This window comes from Microplitis demolitor, chromosome 3 (assembly GCF_026212275.2).
Source record: "Microplitis demolitor isolate Queensland-Clemson2020A chromosome 3, iyMicDemo2.1a, whole genome shotgun sequence".
In the NCBI taxonomy this organism is placed as follows: domain Eukaryota; kingdom Metazoa; phylum Arthropoda; class Insecta; order Hymenoptera; family Braconidae; genus Microplitis; species Microplitis demolitor.
In genome coordinates this window covers 9,543,949-9,567,891 of record NC_068547.1, presented here as the reverse complement: position 1 = coordinate 9,567,891, position 23,943 = coordinate 9,543,949, and the positions used below count along the sequence as shown (strand labels likewise).

At 29.9% G+C, this 23,943-nt stretch overlaps 1 protein-coding gene across 2 annotated transcripts in view; it reads right to left on the bottom strand.

Moving 5' to 3' along the window:
* The window catches only part of LOC103580580 (homeotic protein Sex combs reduced), a 127,820-nt gene that overhangs the window by 3,997 nt on the left and 99,880 nt on the right, over positions 1-23,943 (bottom strand). The gene's annotated exons all lie outside the window — the stretch shown is intronic.

Sequence of the window (23,943 nt, the reverse complement as noted above, 5' to 3'; positions counted from 1 at the left end):
TGTGTGTGTGTGTGTGTATGTAAGCTCTTTGTAACTTTCGAACTAATGAATCGATTTGGATGGTTGAGGTGGCAATCGAAAGAGCTTGTTGGCCATAAACTTTCCTGAAAATTTCAGATCATTTGATCGAATAGACTCGAAAATATTTGCGAATTACGAAAAAAAAAAAAATTTTTTTTTAGTTTTTTATTGATTTCTCAGAAACAACTCATACGATCGACTTAAAAATCTAATGAGCTCTAGTACTCAATAAAACGCGTCGATTGCCACCTCAAACATCAAAATCGGTTAACTTGTTCAAGAGATATCGTGGGAGAAAGAAATGGTGGATAATGGTTTTTTCCAAATATTTTCGAAATGACTGACCCGATTAATTCCAAACTTTTTTTTTTAGTATTTTGAAAGTTTCTCAAAAACGACTTGATGAATCAATTTATAAATCTAATCAGTTGTAGAACTCAATGAAACATGTCGATTGTCGCCTTGAACGTCTTAATCGGTTTATTCGTTCGAGAGATATCGTTTGAGAAAAAATGGTAAAAAACGTTTTCTTTCGAAAACAAAGGCATACAAAAGTATTTTCGAGCTCGAAGAGAAAATGTATCTACAACAATTTTCTGAGCTCAAGGAGCTCGAAATAGGCGGGATGTTTTGGGGCTGGCCCGCAGGGTCAACCGACAGACCGATTTTTTTTTTGCATATTTCGATAGTCTGTACCTTCAAAAATAACAAACTAAAACTTCAAGTGTATATCTTGAATAGTTTTTTTGAGTTACAGCCATCTGAAGAGCAGACACTCATCGCGGTTCTCAAAAATACATGTTTAAAAATTGCTGCAGTTATAATTCGAAGACAAATCATCCGATCGATTTAATTCGAATCGCAGCTTCTTTTATACATGTTTCTATGTTCCATGAAGCTCCAGTTTTCCGATCGGATCACAAATGTAATTTTGGCAGGCCAGAAATTATCAAATTTTCGAGCATAATTGGAAATTTTCTTTAAAAACTCCACCATCTGTTGAATTTTAATTGTTTTCTTCATTCAAGGGCATGATACGGGAAATACTTTTTAGTTTGATAAACTTTTAGGTTTTTTTGATTTCATGCATTTTGAAGGTCGCTATCACTGCAGCAGTGGGGAGACTTTTTTATTTTTGGAGCGTCTGGAGATTGTGAATTATTCACTGACTTTTGAATTTTTTGGTCCAAAAATTTGATCTTTTATTCATTATACATCGAAAAATATATACTCAAAACTTTAAAACGTTCCATGCAGTAGTTTTCTTTCAAAAAATTCCCAAACATCGTTTTTTTTTTCAGGCGGTCATACTAATAGTCCCCTTTAACGTTGATGTGCTTTATTTTAGACTTTTAAAATTATGCTAAATTAAAGTTATTTTTTTGACTCGAGAATGCTTACAAATATAGCTAACACTTAGTGATTTGAGAGATTATGTAGTGCAATAGAAGACACACGCATAACAAAGTTCAAATTTCGAAAACTATGTAGTAACCCACTAATTATATAACACTGAATCCAATAAGGTGATTAAGACAATAAAAAATGGTTAATAGTTTAAACTGTCATATTAGTTCAAAAGTAAAATAATAAAATTTCAGGACTTTTAAATGTATTGAACTATAGACTAATGAATCGTTAATTATAGATGTCTTATATTTTGAACTAGTAATTTGGCAATGGTGAAATTTGAGAAGGAAGTGAATTAGGCAATAAACAATTTTAAATAAAACTGATCAAAAGACTAGAGATATCTGAAATCTGTCACGAAGTCAAAAACAATCGAAACTCGTGAACTAGTTTAACTTAACTGCTTCACAGGCTTGACAGAAAATTTTTTGAAACAGTTGAGACTATGAGACAGTGAGAGATTGGTTGTACATTCCATTCAATTCACCAGACTGTTTTTAGACTTGAGAAAACTTAATAATAGATTCAAAACATGAATCAAATGTTAATATTACAATAATGATATAATTGAGTTTATATAACGTTATTCCAATTTTTTTACTGTTTTTGATTTTTTCTTCCTAAAACTATGTACAATTTAAAGTAGCCTAAAATTCCGATAAGTAGCGTCGCTTTAGCAAAAATAATTTAAAAATAAGAATTTTCAGTGAAAAATATTTCTGGCTCTCAGAAGTCTGCCTTCATCTTTGATAGGCGTACGTTAAAATTCGAATAAAAATTATGCGTAAAAGATAACCCATTACACCTAAATAATAGAGAGGCAAGGTAGTATCTTGCACTACATACGCATCTTTCTATAAAATAAAGGGAAAGATTACTAGCAGGGTGCTAAACATCGCTTATAGAAAAATACTAACATGAATTGAATCCGGAGTGAATGCGGAGTAGATGATTTTTTACACGGAGAAAGTTTTCTTGTTTGAAATGCTATGGTTTCATAGTATGCCGGAACATACCAGCCTCCTGACGGGAATTGAAATAAACACATGCCAAAATTACTATGGCTATATTAAAATTGACAACAATTATATAAAAAATTATTGTAAGCATTATCAATTATGCTATGGTCACAGTAATTTTCGCATGTGTGTATTCCAATTCCCATCAGTAGGTCGAGATGGTCCAACATTTCTATGACACTATAGCGGTTCAAACAAGAATTGTTTCACCGTGTATTTATTCACTTCCCTTCAAAGTGAAATTTACTCCGAAGAGGAATTTTAGAAAATATTAATTATAAAAAAACTCAGCAGAGTGAAATCATAGTAAAAATCGTGGAGTAAATTACTAATAATGTTAAATGAACGTTGCTAAATTTAAAATGTTGGTATAATCAATCTAAATATATATACTTATTTGTCCATAACATTATTTACTTTCCTATTCTGATGCTCTCATTATTATTAATCTAGTACACAAAAAAAATTTTAAAAACGGTTGCTCAGTATATATAGGGCTAACCACAAAATCACCCCTTGACTGTCACACAAAACTCGTCTAAATCGATCAATATGTATACAAATACAGACGCCATCCTAAAAAAATCGGTCTGTCGGTTGACCCTGCGGGCCAGCCCCAAAACTTCCCGCCCATTTCAAGCTCCTTGAGCTCGAAAAATTATTGTAGATACATTTTCGAGCTCGAAAATACTTTTGTATGCCTTTGTTTTCGGAAAATAACGTTTTTTACCATTTTGTCTCAAACGATATCTCTTGAACGAATAAATCGATTGAGACATTTAAGGTGGCAATCGACGTGTTTTATTGAGTTCTGCAACTGATCAGATTTTGAAATTGATTTATCGAGCCGTTTTCGAGAAATTTCCAAAATACTAAAAAAAATTTTTTTTTTAATTCTTTCGTGCACGGTTTCTCTTGAACGAATGAACCGATTTTGATAGTTGAGGTAGCATTCGACGCGGATTACAAAGTTTTAGAGCTGATTAGCTTTTGGAATCAATCCATCGAGCAAATTCAAAGTTATTAAAAAAAAACTTTTTGAAAAAATTTTATTTTTGAAATATCTCCGAACATACCCTACCGATTAAGCTCAAATTTTCAATGTTTATAGTAAATAACAAGCCGCGTCGAATGACACCTCGACGATCAAAATCAGTTCATCCGTTCAAAAGTTAAAGAATATTTACATACGTACGTACATACATACATACATATTTACACTCGGACATCATCTTGAATTTAGTCAGAATAACTTCCTAGAACCTCAAAACGTCGTCATCTGTTGGAATTTCGATTTTCACAAATCGGGGTGAATACAATAACTTCCCGAAATTTTTGAAAATTATCAATTTTCTTAGCGGGAAATTAAAAAGTCAGAATAGCATTATCGGAACTCGAAATTACAACATCTGTTAGAACTATAAATTAAAAAAATCGAACTGAATTTCAAAACTTCGCCTCTTTTTAAATATTTTCAACTTTCATTATACAGAATTGGAAAAAATGAAGAAAAAGTATGTAATTTTTAATTTAAAAAGTTTCATAGCATTCACCCTGCACAATGTATCCACAGAACATCAGTTGAACAAAGACCTAAAAATTACGGGCCAGTAAATACTGGCATTCGTAAAAATATCTCGTTGAATAAAGCGTTCACGTTATTTTAACATAAATAAAAGAAAAAGCTTAATGGGTGCGTTATCGGTTTCCTCACGATGTACCACGGTTTTCATATTGCTCAGCAAAGCACTCTCTGAAAAACAGCCTCATTCTACATGATAAAAAATTGCAATGTTAGAGTCAATAATTCATAAGAAATTTTACACTTTAGTCTCATTCATATGATGTCATGCAAAGATAAAAGAGCTATATAATAAAGAAGAGCGAAGCTGATGAATTTTTTCGTTGAGCTGTTTGATTTCAATCAGAATGTCAACGGCCTCGAAATGAACCTAAGACATATTATAACTGACAGACAGCGAGACTGTTGACGAAAAAGAAAGACACATAAAGAGAAAAGTTTTTTGGAGAGGAAAGAATGGGAGTCTGATGTCTTGTCATGGATAAAGGTTATGCACCGTCCCACGTGTGGATACTTGATGCATTATATTGATGGTGAACTGGTGTGCAGGGTTATCCCTGATCTTCATCGTGATTAATTGATGCCCGTGTCCCACCGACATCGATATAGCTAGGCTCTGTATCCAGGGGAACAAGTCCGTCCGAAGGCTGACGGGTTCCATTTTTTCTGCGACATTCCGAACACACCGATTAAAATATACTTTCTTCCGGACTAAACCTTAACTCGCAATGTTTGATTATTATTACCATTACTTATCATTTTTTATTTTATCTTTATATGGTACATGCAGAGAATGTTGTAGTAACAATCACCCAAAAGTTTTAGGCAACAGTGAGACAACGATATTCTTGAGAATTATACTATTTGTTTCAGTAATTTTTAATAAAATTTTATCAAAAAATATACTCGAAAAGATTACTTTTTTTACCATACCACATAAATAACATTCCTGATTCCTGAAAAGATAGATTACTTGTAGGTGATGTTCTTTTTTGTATCATGCGATAATTTGATGATGATAATGATGATGATCATGATCATGATGTAGGTATTTTTGTATATGTGTCAAGGTGTATCGTATAATCAATTTTTGTTCGAGTAAATTATGTTGCAAGATATTTTTACTTGAAAAATTTGTGCTCACAAATTTTGATGCGAGAAATTATCGCGGAAAGAAAGAAAGAAGAGGAGAATTAAAAACTTTACTTCTACAATTTCTAAAAATGTCAAAAATTCATTTATTGATAAATTAGTTTAAAAAAAGAAGAAAACATTGATTCTGCAGACCAACCCCCAAAGTTTTCTCTATATCTATGAGCGTCTTGAGTTTGAAGGCATGTGCATAAATAATGATCACATACTCTCCGAGGTAAAACTTTTTAGCTAAAACTTATTTTAAAAAATTTTTAATGAAATTTTTGTAATAGGGTAAAATAGATTCCCATGATTATTTATTAATATCTTAATTTGAATTTGCCCACGGTCGATAACGGGTCCTAAATACTATTCGGTCTATTAACTTAAATGATTCGACATGTCACCGGGTGTCGCTAATCAGTGAGACCCGAACATCTGTCCTTCTCCTTGGCTAATTAATTAGTGGAGATGAGTTTTCCGGGGGTGAATCGAAGAGACCCGAATCGTAGAAGATATAAGTGGGTGCGGAACCAAAAATTGAGAGAGTGAGTCGGACGGCTGAAGGTGATGGACGCATAAATTAAGATCAGGTAATTATTGTAGTCTACGTCCGCTTCACGTGGAAAGAAGCGATAAAATTTTAATATTAACTTTGTTTCTCAGGCCCTCCTTGGCCGATACCTCTAATAAATTATAATTACTAATTTGTACTGATCATTGACAGATTATAACACTAAGGATAATTTAATTGAAACGAGGCGAGGCCAACAAAGTTAAGAAAAGCAGACCACCAGCTAAATCCAGCCGACCATCAGCTTATAGAAAAGAGAGACAGAACATCAGCTAGCAGCTCATCGGTTAATTGCACAATATGGTATCGAGGTAAATTACAATTAATTAAGGCCCCGGATTAAATAATTAATTGACCGAATTAGTTGTAAATTGTTGCTTGAAAATTAAATTGGTCTCGCATATCAATTGGAAGTCTCAGACCCGTCGGCCGTCACAACCACGTGTAGTTTCTCGTGTAATGTTCTAGCAAGTTTGATCGTGTCTCACTTTCAGCCCCGCCATTTTTGTCTGTCACTCTAAATTTATTCTATTCGAGGCCTCTCGGCCGGAATAAAATAAATTTCCACGTAAATAGTCCAGTAAATAATTTGCATTAAATTCAATATTAAATTATAAAATTATTTCAGGCCTGTCGGCCGCTTTAGACTAATTTTCCGTGCCGTAAAATCTGAAATTCAGGCCCGCGTGACGTCAACTCACTGGCCGAATGTTCTAGTCAATTTCTAACGTAATTCTAGTCGTTCTGTGATAATAAATTTATTTTAAAATAATTATATTTAAAATTTCAAAATAAATAAAGCAGAGTTTCGAAGACACTAGAAAAATTACGATAAAATTATTGTTGAGTAAATTAAGTAACGGATTATTTTGTCAGTAGTAAATTAAGTATAAAAAGATTTTGAAGTACGTATTAATGAAAATTATCAGTAAAAGTTGAGTAAACTTGAATATATGAATTTCGGATGCACTTGTTAATGGGATTTATCAGTGAGGAAAATTAATTAATTAATATTTCAATAAATTAACAAAAATTAATTAATTAATAAAAACAAGGGAATTAAATAAGATTAGTGAATTTTAATTACTGTGGAAAGTTTTACTATTATTGAAATTTGTATACTGGAAAAATCAAGTTCTAGTATTGAGTAAAAGAAAGTGATGTCATTGTTAATACGGAGTATAACAGAGTAAAGTAGAGTCATGTAATTTTAAGTAAAGTTAACTGTGCCTGTGATAAGTCTGGTGGACATATTATAGTTTAAAATAAGTATACATCCAGGGGATGGTTTTATAATAAATTGTAGGTTAACGTCCAGGGGACGATTTGTTAATTGAGTATTAAGGTTAATGTCCAGGGGACAAAATAGTAAGGTTTAACGTCCGGTGGGCGATTTTTTAACGTGTGTGTGAGTGTGTAACGTCCGGAAAGACGCTTAATTTAGAGTGTGTGTGTATGGAAAACGTCCGGGAGACGACAATGAAATTTAGTTTGGCATAAGTAACGTCCAGGGGACACAATTAGTTTGTCATAAGAATAATTATTGTCATAAGGTTAAATAAAATAAAAGCAAGGTGCTTAATTTAAATAAAATTAAAACAAAATTTGATCAACATTATTTCAGCCTATTTTACGATTTCTCTCCTCTCTCAGAAAATATTGCAAACGACCCTGAGTAATTAAATTAATTAATTCATTTAAAATAAAAATTCTACAACGTCCGGTTCTGGAAGGCCGAGTCCATCTTCCAGTGGCACCCTATTATTCGACTATAATACTAGGTGCGACCAAACTTGGGAAGAATAATCTCTGTTATATTTTGTTTTCATAATCTATTTTTTAAATAACTTCAAAACTACTTCACTCATTAACATTACAATTTAACGAAATCAAAACCTCAAATAAATCTTCTTGATTGTCATAGAAAATGATTCAAATCATTTGAATTATTTTAAAGACAAAGTAAAAACATAATTATTTGCATATATACGTGTGTATCATTAAAAGTGCTCTTAAGAATAGTCAAAAATTATTCACCCGACTTCACAAAATAAAATGAACGTTTATCTCACTTTTATGGAGCATACTAAATTTATGAATTCATGCCTCTGTAGAAACGATAGCCACAGAATTGAAAAATCAGTTATGATTCTCAGAGTAGTGAAAGTGTTAATTTAAGGGTTTCCCGTAAAGAAAAAAAAATCTTTATAATTTTTAGTAACCAACACTTTTTCTCATAAAACGAATGCTTTTTTAGCGTATGCTTGTAAGTCCCATGCATGCCAACGTATAAACACACAGCATACATTGTTACAACGCATACATTAATAATCGTATGAGTTATATATAACTACGTAATAATACACTATGCTGAGAAGCGATTATCTATATTGAAGCAGTGCGTCTGCGTGCGGACTGAGATCGGAATCAGACTGATGCCAGTTAAATAATGATACCTAAAAATTTGTAGTAGTATGTTTTGTGCCGCTAAAACTGATCCGACTTTATTGTACTATTTTCAATGTATAACTATTCTGTAGCATATCGGTGTGATAGCTGTACACCCTTTCATAGACAAACACAAAACCCAAGTCAAAATTTAAAGTGGTTTGAGCCACCAAATCCTACATAAGGGCAAGAAGGCAAAAACTATCTTTCTAGATTATGATGATCCGTACATTAAAAAATTGATTTGAGCCTAAACTTAGCAACTGTCCGCTTTTACCAAGTTAAGTTTTCTAAAAAGATAAAATTAGCCGCCAGAGCCTAAATTTTTAGGGTGAGTATGATTCTCATCAGATCGCGTACAATTGATAAAGGAAAAGAAGAGAAATGGGGGCCACTAATTAGAAATGGCCGCTATGATCGACAAAAATAAAAAATTTTAAAATTCTATAAATAATTTTTTAGTGATAAATGGTTTATTGTAAGATTAAAAAAGATGAATTCTAAATTATTAATACTAATAATTAAAGTTATGTAAGTAGTGTTCGAATAGAATAGTACTAACTGATTCGAAATTCGAATTGAATAATTATAACCTTCGACTTATAAGTACATGGTTAATAGTTAATTATTTCATGTGAATTTGAAAAAACTGCTGAAAAACAATCTGTTAGTGCCAGGATTCGAAACCAAGACCTAACGAATATGAAGCATGACCGCTGCCGCACTGCTACTCGAATGCTCACTTTCAGTTAGAAATACATTTATCTACTTAGAAGCAGTTATCATTGTAACAACAATATCATTTATCAGTTAAAGTACCATTTTAAAAAGGTGATTTACTCCTTTATACGCTACTTTTAGTATATCGCGGATTTAAATGACATATTACATTCAGCGATAAGTCCAACATCTAAAGAACTGAGGCTTTTTGATAAGCTTTTATTAATCAATAAAATTTTAACTTCGTTCTAACATTCTGTTGACTTTGAATTATTTACTAGAAAAACTTTAATAAAATAATTTAAAAATGTTTTAATCCAAATGATATAACTATAAAACCAAATATTAAAAATTTTTCTACATCTATAAGACTTTAAAATATTTATAAGATTAATTATGACTAAGAGAATAAATTATAAATACAACATTTTGTTTTTTACTCTTTCATCTCTTCTCTTTTAATAAACTTGACAGCAAAAAATATACATATGAAAGGAGCTTCTAAATTTTATTAAGAACGAAGAGCTGTGCAACTCGAACACATTAGATGCCACAGACGTCACTCCGGGATGATTGTCATGAGACTGTTTACGTTTATCACGGATGGTTATACTGTATCTCTCTTTCACACTTACTCCTTACGTCACCTCACCTATTTTCGCCAAACATATGATTTTACACTTCAGTACGTATATTTTTAAAGAAGAATGCAGAAAATAATTTTTCTTCGAAAGCATTTCTCATCAAATGTCTTTTACTTGGCAAAACAAATGAGTCTTCATTTATATGTACATGTATGAATGTATACGAGATGTATTTATGTAACTACTAAAACTTTTGATAATATATTAGAAAAGTAATGAATTCTTAAACCATAACATATCTGATTCCTTCATGAGTTGGCTTTGAAGTTCTGAATTTAGTAATATCTACTAGGATTAACTCTTAAGAATCATGATGGCAACATACTCGTAGTACGTGTTTTACTTCACAAAGTGGAGAGCTAAGTCCAACGATTAAATTCAGTTTTGTAAGCTATGCGAAACAAACAAAAATAGGCTTGAAAATGCGTCTTAATTTCACACTTGCTACTAATCTATAAATAAATGAAAATTTGCGTAATAAATCATTGAAGAAAACTTTATTTTAATATCGTTTCACCGTATAATTGAATCATAAACAATTTATCACTGAATAATAACATGGAAAATTATTTGACCGTTACATGCTTGAGATAAATTTATCAAAACGTAACTATTTTTGATCGATATTTCCAATTTTGTAATTGAATTCCAATCATTTTTAATTTTTATCTATCCAAGGAAAGAAAATTATGCATAATTTTCTAAAATTTACAATGGTAACCGATCTCACTAGATTTATGAAATATCAACTCATACCGAGATGGTTATGGTTATGGTAACTAGAAATTATGGGAGGTACACCCATAATTTGTGAAAAAAGTTTTCATAACTATGGGGAAAATTCCTATAAGAATATGTTAATAGTTCCAATACTGTGACCGAATTATAGCGATGAGTTCCATACTTATGAGAATAATTTCTGTAAACACATAAGAATAGATCTTATATTCACATTGTGTCAGTTATTCGGTGCATATGGAAACACACCCTACATATCATGGTAACAGTTTCCTTAATATTATGGCAATCGTTCGTATATTATTATATGGTAATAGTTATCATAAAATTCAGAAATTCCCCATATTATGGAAATAATTACTATAATAAGTACTAACTTTCCCATACTATTATGGTAAGCGTTACGATAATAGTATAGAAACGATAACCATAATGATGTAGGAACTATTCCCATATCGTATAAATATAAAAACTATATAGATGGGAATGGTTACCACAATTTGTATCGATGCTGTTCTTATAATCGATATTTCAAAAAAACTGGTTATCACATGTTATGGATATCATTCTAATAATATTTTGTGATTCTTAATATAAATTTCTCTTAGAGTAATATTTAAATAACATAAATTTGAGATTGAGAATATAAAATCATCTCATTTAGATTTCGTCAACTATTGCTGAAAGCATCGTTCAAATTTTTCTGTTTTGCAGTAAACCATGCTAATATTTTAAGTATAAATGATCAAGATTTATTTATTTATACTATTTATTTTCGTCTACTAATGTACATAAGTAGATATTCCTGTACAAATCTATTAAAAAAAAAATTATTAATAAAATCTATTCCATCGTCTAAAATGAAAGAATCATCAATAACTAAACAAAGAACTTACTGATGGTTGTTATACTGTCAGTTGTGATTAAATCTTACTGACTAGGTGGTCTTTAAACTCTTTCGCTTCTGTGTCGTGATCTATGAGAATATATCAACATAGAAAATACAAAAGAGATATGTCATATATGTTTCTCACTCGGCTCTTGAACTCTAGTTTATCAAAATTTAATTTTATTTTGAATAACACAGTGTATCTGTACTATAAGTTTACGTAATCACAGAAAACTATCAGAGTATAGAAAAACAAAAAAAAATATAACTTTGAATCGATCGCAACAAATAAACCACTTATATTTATATTTTATTGAATGGCCGTAAATTTTTCAGTAAATGATATGCTATTAATTAATTTTTGATTCAGATCTGCAATACAAATCAGCATGTATCGATAAAAACATCTACATCGATAAAAAGCAATTTAGGGTGTTTTACTTATTACGTAATTGAATTTAAGCATAAATATTTTTCATCAGTGTAAGGCTCAAGAATTTTATAATAAAATTGCACACTAGATATATACATAGTAGAATGTTCTGTATTAACATTTTTTTACAGCAATTAGTTTGATTTAATTTTAATAAATTTAGTAACAATTTTTTAGTATAGAAGATATTCACCCATATTTTATTGAATAAGATTTCACACGGAAAGAAAATTATGGAAGTGGTTCCTATAATTTTGTGAAATTTCATCCTATACCAGTATAGAAATGACGATCATAAATTACGGGAGCAGTCCCTACAATTATAGGAATGTTAGCCATAATTATAGGAATAGTTCCTATAATTATGGGAATGATACTCATACCATTATGGGAATGGTTCCTATAATTATAGGATTGGTTCTTATAATTTATGGGAATACTTTCTATAATATTATAGGAGTCATTTCCATAATATATAGGAATACTTCCTATAAGTTTCTTTCCGTGTAGATACTACTTTATTATTTTAGTGAAAAAATTTCGTCAGTGTGTAAAAAAAGTGCGAGTTAAAATTTGAGTGTTAAATATCCAACGTTTTTGTGTATTAATTTAACACTGTGATTATCTTGCTTGACCGGTTGTAATCAATATATTTTTTAATACATAAAAGTAATTTTATACTAAAGTAAAACTTTTTAAATGTTACTGTCAAATCAATACTCTGTAAAAAATTCCAAACCCGCGTTGTAGTGCGAATGCTTTGCTGTGAAAATTTAAAATATCGCCAGTGTGAAAGTTACATGACGCATGGTATTAAATTTTTTGCTGTATAAATTAGAACGATCACACCACCAATGGTGGAAAATTTACTTTAATAGGCACACTATGGAAAACAAGATAATACAAACAAGTTCTCTTTACGGCGAGGTAATAATAAGAAATGCTTTTATAGAAATTTCTATTCTAAGTTTTAATTTTTAATTAATATCATATTGAATAAAACACTTGTGTTAATAGAAGCATTAGTTTATCAACTTCGAACCATAAAATACCTTATAAAGGTCGTACTTTAGATGAACGTAGGCTGTATCTTTAGACACTACGAAATATCAATGGCAAAGTTATATTTATATATATATATATATATATATATATATATATATATTGTTAATTTGTAATTAATTTACACTCGATTAATGAATACAATGTTACTTGTAATGTGTAATTTTTTAAACTGAAAATAATTGACATTAAATTTTTTTATTGGTTCAGTTATCAATAGTATTTGTTGTTAATAATTATTAGAGAAAGTTAGCTGATAATTTTTGATGTTTAAGTTGAATTAATTAATTTTAACATTAAATATTTATTTATGTAACCGTTAATATAGATGCATGTGCATTACTTTCTCTGACAAATCAATGTATGTTAAATACTACATAAATGAGTGTGAACCGTTTTTATGGATGCAATTTTAGATAATTTTTAAGAAAAATTCTACTGGGTTGGTAACATGAATAAGACTATATATAGTTACGTAGTTTTGCTCTGTTTCCAAAGATCAGCTTCGAAAGAGCGTTAATGGGAGTAGACGACTTAAACGCTATGTTCTGGATTGTAGCCAATGTTATGCAGCAATGATGGTTGATCTACATACAATTTAAATTTACTTAACTGCACGTCATTCCTTACTACAGAAGGGTAGAAAAGTATATAGCATACAGTCTGTAAGCGCACGACTTTTGATTTGCGACCAGTGCCGACTAAACAGCTGCATGTCAAAGTAAATTCAAGAAATCCTAGATCAGCGCTTTATTACGAAATCAATGATCTTCTCATTCCTCGGATGGTTCAAATAATGTTAATGCTAATTTAATCAAATATTTAAAAAATTTGTTACGGCGTATGAAGATTATCGACATAAATTATTAATAAAAATGTGTAATTATCCTTATCTATTCTTTAGTATTAACTTTTTTTTTTAAATTGATAATTTCTATATAAAAAAAGCTTTTACTTTTTATTACTTTGATTCTTTTAAAAAATTTGTAGACATAAAAAATAATGTCTAAAATAGTAAAATATCTTGTAAACTTATATTTTATTATTCGCCTAGAAACAACTGGGACAAGACTGGGTTAATTTGTAATTAACCTATTAAATATCTTTAAGAAACTTGGAACAGTATATATTTTACCAAATTAATGAACAAAAATAATAGTTTTAATAATACTTTTGATAATAAGAACTACCGAGGTAATCCAACTTATCACTTTCTACACTCGTAGTAAGAACATGTTGTCAAAAAGATTGCGTAATACTTTTCGTCGATATGACAAGATAATGTGAGCTGGTTGCTGAACTCATTTTCAAGCAAAAGAAAACAGTACATTAAAATTTTCACTTCTTCATAGACGGTCAATATGCTACAGTACATGATGATTACTGAATTTGCACTTGTAATTTTTGTCGCTTATCGGCCATTTCCTTCACAAATGCTTTCTACACTTTTTTTGCAGACCACTCAAATAGGTAAATTTCTATATCATTTGAATGACAAGTCTGACACAATATTATACTGATTTAAAAATGAATAGTCTAATTCGAAAACCATTAGATGTCAATCAAAACACACGGAGAAATTATTTTTGTTCGAAATGCTAAGGTGTCATAGTAATTCTGGACTACGTTAGCCACGTGCAAAAATTGAAATAAACACATGCAAAAATTATTATGACTCTATTAAAACTAACAACGATTATACATAACAAATTACTGTAAACATTGTAAATTTAACTATGGTCACACGCTGTAAACAATTTCGGTGTAAAAATGGACCCGGAGAACTTTACACGGCCGTGTAGTATGAAATAACGGCGTGAAATTCACTCGGTGTAAATTTTCTATCTCAATCACTTTAACTACTCAATCAATAACTATATTAATATTATTTGGATATTAAATCGTATTTTTAACATTTAAATATTTTGATGATTATTTTTCCTTAACGCAAAATTATCATAAATTAAACATTTACACGCTTGACAGTGTAAAAATTTTTAATTCACACCGCCGAAATTTAACACGATATTTGGTGTAATTTTCAAACCGAAATTTTTACATCGAGTCATTTACACTACACCGGGTCTAAAAATTTTTTTACAGTGTACTAATTTTTGTGTGTGTTTGTTTCAATGTCCGTCAGATGGCCAACATGTATCAGCTTTACTACGACACCATTGCATTTTAATCAAAAATAATTTTTCCGTGTATGTATGAAAATTTATTACTAAAATAACTTAAAAAAAATTCTTAATCCTTCTAAGTTTTTTTTATTAACTATAGTTTTTTAAAACTGACAATCCGACGTTGAACAGACATATTATATATTTCTATCCTCTTTTACCATATGATTTACTCCCTCTATCTAACGAGTGCTGACAACACATCCACGTGACAGTAGCGTACGATAAAAAGTCTGTCACTATCTAAGAGAAATAGCGGTTTATTTGAAAGAATTAAATATGGTACGATATATCGCAGATATATGGAGAAATTTATAATGGTGACAGTAATTTGTGATTTAATGATTTTAAATTTTACTACGGGCATAGTAATTTTCTATATATACTTGTTTCTATTTCCGTTAGGTGGCCAACATAGTCCGACTTTACTCTATAACTTCATAACATTTTAAATAAGAATTATTTTTCTGCAAAAGGATTTCGATTTTTGACTTATTATTTTTACTTAATCAACACGCGACATCTCTCGAACAATCTATTAACAGAAAAAAAATATATTCCTAAATATTTTCTTCATAGATTTGCTAAAACTAATTGACGAAATTCAGTCGAATCATGAACGTTTCCGGCAGGATTGGAAACTGAAGATGCATTTAATTCCAGATATATTATATTTTTTTTTATATAAAGATCATTTAAAACGTTTGAATATTTTTTTTTTTTTTTTTTTTTTTTTTTTTTTTTTTTTGTATATTATGTTTTTAACATATTCTTGACAGCCTAGAGATACATGAAGAAGAGTTTTGTGTGAATTCTACGATAAAAATTTCTCTCAACATATACTACCGTAAACTTGTATTAGAACTCAGAGTCTGAATAAGCTGACAGAGGAGTATGGTTTACATGTTTACAGAAGAAGCGAGGGATTGAAATGGACCTTTGGATTGTGGATGATCGTGGATACGAGAATGGAGAGATGCTTCATCCATCACGCTTTACTTCGATCACTCGACGCACGCGACTCAAACGAAACCGACAATCTTTAAGATACTTTAATGTCTCTTATATATATTCTTTGTATTATTCTTTTCATGATTCAATACTAAATTATAATAAATTTAATATTTATCTTCTTGGTTATTGAAATTATTCAATATTTCTATTAATCTCTCGTATGTGACACTCTGTAATAAGTTGGCTATTGAAATTTTCACAAACCTTTTTAAAACTTGATATTCACATTAATTTAATTGTTTTTTAAGTAAAATTTATAAACGCACATGTATAAGTATACCTTCACAATTTCTAAATATTAATAAAAATCTAATTCTCAAGATAATAGTAAGAATTTACAATTTCAATAGTCTCTAGTTTACAATATAAATTCAGTAATTTCAACTCATACTCTATAAATCTGAAACAGTGTATATACACTACTTTTCAGTGGTTTTCACTGTTTCAGATTTAGAGAGTATTTTTTAGTTCCACATATTTTTCCTCCGCACAATCATTCACAACAACATATTTACATAGATACCTCAAATAAACTATAAATTTAAAAAAAAAAGTTTGGAAAGTCCAAAAGTGTATATCTTAAATGCTTCAGTATATAGTGAATACTTAATTCAATTTTTTCCACAATAAATCATCGAAGCAAATATTTCGTCTATATTATCTCAATATTTTGTTAAAGTTCAGTTGAGACTTGAGATTCTCTAACGTTACACAGGATATCGATGATTTTTCTACACAACCAAAAGCAAAAAAATTCTGAAGATTGTCAAAGTGTCGTGATCCTATAATAAAATATGTTCATCGTTAATTAGTAAATTAGAGTACGAAAATTCATTATTTATTAATATTATGTGTATAAACATTGTTAGATATTAAATTATACTAAACTTTCTCCATAATATTGGAGGTTGATCAAATTTTTTTTGCCTCTGTCACAACACTCTTATTTCCAGCATTCAACGCAAAGGATCAAAAATGAAACGAAAATAGTAAGAAATAGTCAAAAAGGATTAATTTAGTGCTATCGGTTTTTACTTAAATATTTGGTTATAAATAAAAGATGATAAAAATAACAGTGGTGGCATTCAAGAGCATTCTATTCAACAAAAATCCGAAGCTTATAAAAAAAAGCCCGATGTATTAAGTCATTCAGAAGATTTCATGTTTACATGCTTAGAGACTAATTAATGGGCGTGAATTTTTTATTTTCATTGGATATTCATTTAGGATAATTTATACTCAAGGATTTTTCAACGACAATCAGGTTTGTTTATTTCAGTGTTCTCTAGATGTAAGTGTATTTTTTTATATCATATATAAGCACAGTATAAATACGGTAAAGAAGATTGAAAATGGAATGCATCTCATATGTTCTTGATTTTGTGAGGGTCGATCATACATAACGCTTTATAGTTATGATGAAAACTTAAAAAAGTACTCCCTTTTGACTGTTCAAATCATGAAGAATACAGAGATCTTTTTATGAATGTTGTAGTATTTATAGTTAAAACTTTAGATTCTAATATCTCGGACGAATATCAGCCTAGTGAAAAGCAGACGAGACTTCTAATTCATAGGACGTGAGATCAATCCTATTTGAAGTGAGTCATTTTTAAAAATCAATTATTGAGTAACCTTGACGTAATTTTTTTAATTTAAAAAAGAAAGTACATGGGTTAGTATGAGAATGTGCCGCCTTGAATTAAGTCACTAGAGTCTTTAATCAAGAGATTGAAATACTTGGGACAAGAATATTGTGCTATTGGTCAAAGAATGAAATAATTTCGTTCAAATCACTTTAATTTTTAATTGGGGGGGTAAATTTTTTTCAGCTATGAGTCAAATGATTTAATGAAGAATTTTCTAGTTTTTGATACCAGCAAACATTTTTTTGAATTGAAAAAACAAAATGACTTAAAACGAGATTTCAATTTTGAAGAAAAAAAAAAATCGCAATTCAGGTTACATTTTTTTCAGTGCATACTTGCCAAATAACATTGAAACAATGAAATGCGTTAAAAGTGGCTACAAAAAAATTGCTTATGACCTTAAACATAAAGCATATTTAAAGAATGTTGAAATAACATACTTGTTTTAAAACTGAATTTGCCGTCTAAGCTTGGTCGAGTGACCAAATCGACACTAAAAATAAGTACTATTGATTAAAATTGAATATTTATATTTTTAATGACATTCAATAATAAATAGATAAAGCATAAATATAAATTTTTCAGAAACTATTATAAAACTTGAACAAGCCTTAGCTTAGAGTCAACGCTCTTATTAGCTCCGATGTGTTAAGAGGCGATACGGCCTACTTCTATTTTTCTTTATTTTTCAAACCATCGCTGTATTTTCTCAAAAAATAAGATTCTACCGTGTCTCTGGTCTTTATAATCTGTCAAGTCAACAAGCTATTAAAAAATAAATCAAACTTCTAAAGCCACGAGGGAATTCTTGCAAAACTAAAATAGGATCAACACAAATCATGTACCTTTACCGTCAACTCAAATCAGGCGTTGATTCAAGAACAACAAGCAAATTATATATTAATTAACGCTATTATATTTTTTGTTATAAATCATATACAACAAAATTGTCGGCTACTCCAAGACAAAAAAGGAGAGGATTTATTTAAAACAAGCTTTACCATACGCTTTATTGAACTTTCGACAACTTATTATTATTTTTAATCCTAATTATAAATATAGTTCATTTATTTACTGACAAACCAAACGTTCATGAAGATTGTCGGCTTCTAAATTTAATACCGTGATGGAAATAATTTTAAAATATACATATCTGATAATGAACAATAAAAAAGCAACATTTATTAATTGATAATGGCCAAGGGATCTAACAAAACGTTTTAGATTTGTGATATAAATTCGCAGTGTATTCAACTTACTAAACAAACACGCACGCGTCCACATTCATATCTAGACAAGGGCGCGAGAGATGCTACGTTGTATATTCCAATACCAGAAAATTAATGACTTACCTTCTACAAAGGGAACAATGCAGTCAGCTGCGAGTCTGACGTGTTCGCGTACGAAATGCTACTCAAACGATGAGTATTTGAGGTTCAACACAAAAACTTATGAGCTACGAGTCACCATAGACTCTAGTATATATACTCTCCTTTCCTAATAAACAATTCTTACGGTGTCTGTTTGATTGATTTTATAAATCATCAGGAAAGCAATAATATTAACGATCTGTTATATGTATAGTATCTATGGATATATGTGGATTATCCTTTGAAATATAGTTTATTGCTAGTAGAAAACTTATATTCAACGTTAATATGTTTTTTTTAAAAGAGCTATTATCTTAGTCGTATTTATCTTAATACATACACAATGTAGTAAAGCAGTGTTATTAGAAATGGTTAAAATTATCATCTTAAATAAAAATTGTTACCATCGCCGATAGAAAAAGTTAACATAGAATGAGAATCTTTCAATTGTAAAGATGGAAATAGTTACTTCGTTGAGGATGAAATCTATTTTCACTTTTTTTTACCAGCGTGTAAAATTTCGTAAAATTGTATGAAATTTCATGAAAGTTAATGCTAATCCTACAATAACGATTTTCTAAAATTTAATAATAAAATTCCATAAAGTTTTCTAAAATTGCATAAATTTTCCATTGAGTTTTATGAAATTATGTCAAATTGCATAAAATTTTACTACGCGGTGTAGAGGTTCAACTCAACGATGTTATTCATCCGGTGTTAAAATGGTGTAACGTATACATAGTACATTAACTCCAATCGGAGCGTGAAGGTGTGAGTATCAGAGTTTAAAGGTCTACAAAACAGAAAAATAATAATAATACTTTGTTAAAATTATGGAATTACCGTTAATTAAAATAAAAATAAGTGTATTATTTATAAATTAATTAAAGTCACTTTTTTCAAATTGAACAAATTGCATAAATTTTTTATCACTTTCAAATTAAATATTTAAGAACAGCTTAAAAATTATTTTTTTGTAACTCGAATGTTTTTTATAAAGTATAATAACTGATTAAAAATAATAAAATTTTATTTTATTTTTTTCGCTGATTTAGTTTGCAAAGACTTGAATCATAAAAATCGGTTTGCTATTTTTTATAAAATAACATTAAAATGTCTTTCTAGACAAATATTTTTTGGATTTCTTCATAAATGGGTAACTCTGTCGTATCATTAATTTTTTAAACAATAAAAATATTTTTTTGCATTTAAAATACAATTCAATTTTCGATACCCCAAAAATGAAACTACTTTTTTTTAACACCGTTTAACACCTGGAAAAATTGCGACACCATTTTCGGGGTTGAATTTAACACCAAGAAAGCGTCGAGTTACACCGGTTTTTTTTTACAGTAAGCGCGATTTTCTAGTTGGTGGAAAGTGATTGAGGTGGAGAGGAGGGGCAAAATGGAACACTAAAGCAAAATGGGCCACGGGCAAATGCCCCCCCCCCCATTTTTGACATGAAAAGTGTTTAGGAGGGGGGGGGGGATAAAATGGGCTGCCTAGATTTGTAAAATCGTAAATTTTCGAATACAAATATGATGACAAACATACTCAAGTTTTATTTATAAAATTTTTACAAAAAAATGATAATTTTTTAAAAGTTAAAACACAAGTATTAAAATTATTGATATTATTAACTCTTCATTGGCGTACTACCCTTATTTTAATTTTACTTTTAAATTGTAAAAAAATATTTTCTATTTAAATCCATAATTTAGTAATGTACAGTTCATTGTTTAAAATGTTGAAATAAGTTACTGTACAGTCGTCTAGATCAGCGTAAAATAAAAATTTCCAAGTGAGAGAGCTTCTGTCAATAACTTTGAATGATTGACTATACTCATCGAAATAAGAATCATCCAAGTACTGAGCAATCAATAAAATTTGGTCTTTAGGAGAGCTGGGGCACGAAGGCCCCCTTAAGCCGGTTTGTTCTTTTTGCTGCTTTTAACCATCAAATTCGTTGATTAACCGTCTATTTCGGACGAATTATTCGAAATTTTGCAAAAAAACGAAAAAAAATTTTTTTTTCTGGGGCACGAAGGCTCCCTCCCCAAAAAATAATAATAATATTTTTTTTCATTTTCCATCAAGTTATGACCTCTATAATGTTTTTATCATATTTTAGGCCAATATAAGATATTTGAGGTAAAATAGATCACTCAAAAAAAAAAAATCGGTCGATCGGTTGACCCTGCGGGCCAGCCCCAAAACTTCCCGCTGTTTTCAAGCTCCTTGAGCTCGAAAATACTTTTGTATACCTTTAGTTTCGAAAAAAAACCGTTTTTAGCATTTCTCTTTTCCCACAATATCTCTCAAACGCATCAACCGATTGAGATGGTTAGGGTAGAACTCGACGCGTTTTATTAGGTTCTAGAGCTTATTAGATTCTGAAATTTTTCAGATGAGTCACTTCAAAGATAATCGAAAAAAACCGTTTTTTACCATTTCTTTCTCCCCCAATAACTCTCGAACGAATTATCCGATTTTGATGTTAAAGGTGGCAATCGACGCGTTTTAATATATTCTAAAGCTAATCAGATTTTGGAATTGTTTGGTTTACTTGTTTTAAAGATATTCGCAAAAAACTGTTTTTTACCATTTCTTTCTCCCACGATATCTCTCGAACAAATTAACCGATTTTGATGTTTGAGGTGGCAATCGACGCGTTTTATTGAGTACTAGAGCTGATTAGATTTTAAAGCCGATCGTATGAGTCGTTTCTGAGAAATCAATAAAAAACTAAAAAAAAAATTTTTTTTTTTTTTCGTAATTCGCAAATATTTTCGAGTCTATTCGATCAAATGATCTGAAATTTTCAGGAAAGTTGACGGCCAACAAGCTCTTTCGATTGCCACCTCAACCATCCAAATCGATTCATTAGTTCGAAAGTTACAAAGAGTTTACATACACATACACACACACACACACACACACACACACACACACACACACACACACACATTTTTTCGTTACAATTTTGTTTTTTGAGAGGTTCATTTTGCCCCACATATCATATATCGACCTGAAATATAATAGAAACATTATAGAGGTCAGAACTTGATGGAAAACGAAAAAAAAATTTTATTTTCGAGTCATCCATTTTACCCCATATATCACATATTGGCCTAAAAATATGATAAAAACATTATAGAGGTCATAACTTGACGGAAAATGAAAAAACAAACTTTTTCACCTAATTTTTGAAGGGGTCCTTCGTGCCCCAGACTCCCCTATTAACATTTAGTATTTTTTTACCCTTGTAAAATGATGGTTTTATTATAATCGAATTAATTGTTATTTTAATTATCTTCGATGGTAACTATTATAATTTCTGATGGTACCAGTCACCATCAGAAATTATAAATATAACTATTTAGCATAATAATCCTTATTAACTCGAGTTAACATCCATGATCGTAATAATTATCATCCAGATGGTAACCATTACAATCTAGATAATTTAGACAATCATCTAGATGATATTCACTACTATCAGATTGATAGTAAAAATTTTACCATCACTAGATGATAACTCCAATCATTTAATTTTCTCAGTGAAAATACTTGAGTTATAGATCTAAATCGTGAGGGGATCTATGAATTATGAAATAATCACCCTGATTCAGATCGGAAGCAGACTGTCCATTTTAATCACTTCTGGCGTGTCTCCTGGTTATACCCAGTAGTCTGCGCGAAGCTGTACTTTGTGAAAAGATAGTAAGCCTCGTGCTAGCATTTATTTATGGCCCTGGGTCGTCGAGACGCGCAGTAGAACCGCCTTTACATCAAACATTTTGTACTCTCTACCACCCACAGAATAAAATCTTTTTCTCACCATTATCATCATTCCGGTTTCTGATGATTTCTTTTAGAAAAAATATAATTATTATAATATCGTAATTGTAATTATACCAAATATATTTTAAATGACAAACAGAAATTATATTTTTAAACGTCAATTATTTTTTTTTAATCCTACACATACGAAACAATCGAACATTAAAATTGTTCGATAAGTTTCAGCTGGTAATAAAAATATTTTTTCACGTTTGATTTTAAAGAAGTCTTTACATAGGTCATAATTTTAAGTACACAAAGAAATCAGAGTTTATGTGACAGAGTACAACAAGGGTCGAAGTAAGGTGCCTACGAAAGATATTTCTGGAGCGTAGAAAATCTCACACATGCCGTTAAATATTTTGTTAAGTTTGCTTATGTGAGTAGATATTTTATATAAGTATGTATTATAACTTGGAGACATATAAATAATTTATATGATACATCAATTCTAAAAAACGGATTCCTTAAATCTAAGGCCACTATTAATGATGATTTTGAGCTGATGAATTCAACTAAAAATTTTCAATAAATTCATATTTTTCCGATAATTGGAAGTTTGTTAGACCAATAAAGCTCTAATTTTTATCACTTCTCAAAGCTAATAAAAATTTTTCGGTTGCTGGAAACTCCCTTTTAGTCGGTTAAAGTCAATATAAAGTTATACAATATTTACACGCACATACGCACACTAACTTGCATCGACCTGAAAATGGTCGAAAAAGTTACCTAAGACCTCAAATTGCCGACATATGGCGAAAATTCCAATGCTGAAAATCGGACTAAGATCAATAACTTTCTTTCTTACTTTAATTTTTAACTCTCAAGACAGAAGTTTGAAAATATTTTTCAGTAAACAATAATTTCAGCCTACAAAAAAAATTATTACTTTTTTGGTTGGTACTACAGTTAAAAAATAATTTTTTTTTTTTTTTTTCGTTACATTTTTTAACTCCAAAGTATTGAATATTTCGAGATAGATGTCATACTTTCTTTATTTTAATTTTTATATGCTATTAATAAATATAGTAAATTTTCAGTTAAATCGATTCGATTAGTCGTACAAAAAAAAATTTATCCGATTTATTCAATTTTATCAGCTCGTACAAATATTTGTCGAAAATGTGAATAGATGACTAAATTTTTTTATGATGCTTCTATTTGCCCCGATATTATACAAAATTATAATCGGTTATGTAATGCGGTA